The sequence below is a fragment of the Mandrillus leucophaeus genome, unplaced genomic scaffold (genome assembly GCF_000951045.1).
Source record: "Mandrillus leucophaeus isolate KB7577 unplaced genomic scaffold, Mleu.le_1.0 Scaffold366, whole genome shotgun sequence".
NCBI classification, from domain to species: domain Eukaryota; kingdom Metazoa; phylum Chordata; class Mammalia; order Primates; family Cercopithecidae; genus Mandrillus; species Mandrillus leucophaeus.
The window spans coordinates 34,417-35,494 of record NW_012103876.1 but is presented as its reverse complement, the minus strand read 5'-3'; positions in this window follow the sequence as shown (position 1 = coordinate 35,494).

Genomic DNA, 1,078 nt, shown 5'->3' with positions numbered 1-1,078 from the left:
GGGGTCCCCGGGCCCGGCTTCCCCGCAGCCCCTGGGATCGGGCCTTGGAGGGCGCAGGACGCCCTCGGAGCGGCGGTGCCAAACGGAGCCTCAGCTGCTCTGCATCCCTCATAATTCCCCGGCCGGAGCACTTGGTGGAGAATGTGAGTGATGTAACTCACAAAGCGAAGCATATACAGTGTTTTTATTTTTAACCTACACGTTTAAATCATGGTGTTATATACATTATAGGAGGTGCCTAATGAGAGAGCTCATTCCCCTATCAAAAAATACCGTGAGTCAGCCGTGCGCGGAGGCTCAAGCCTGTAATCCCAGCACTTTGGGAAGCCGAGGCAGGCGGATCAGAAGGTCAGGAGATCGAGACCATCCCGGCTAACACGATGAAATCCCGTCTCTATTAAAAATACAAAACTTAGGCGGGCGTGGTGGCGGGCACCTGCGGTCCCAGCTACTCGGGAGGCTGAGGTAGGAGAATGGCGTGAACCCGGGAGGCGGAGCTTGCAGTGAGCCAAGATCACGCCACTGCACTCCACCCTGGGTGACAGAGGAGACTCCATCTCAAAACAAAAACAAAAACAAAAACACCGTGAGTCATTTTTAGTAGCGAAAAGTTCTCACCTAAAACTGTCCGTTTTATCCGTATCCACCTGTGTAGATCGGTTCCTTACTGAAGGTTCTTAGAGGGAAACTTGGAAGTGGGAGGTGGGTTCTGTGTTCTTGAATGGGAAGACACATTTTTCTCAAAATGTGAGCTCTTTCTGCGTTTATCAAGTTTACATAAGCCGAATGAAAAAATCAAGGTTTTAACAGTTTTGCTTGACACCTACTGTCTTTTACTATTGTAATGACATTTTTAAAAATTTTAGGGCTGGGCACGGTGGCTCACGCCTGTAATCCCAGCACTTTGGAAGGCCGAGGTGGGTGGATCAGGAGGTCAGGAGTTTGAGACCATCCTGGCTAACACGGTGAAACCCCGTCTCTACTAAAACAACAACAACAACAACAACAACAAAATAGCCGGGCGTGGTGGCGGGCGCCTGTAGTCCCAGCTACTCTGGAGGCTGAGGCAGGAGAATGG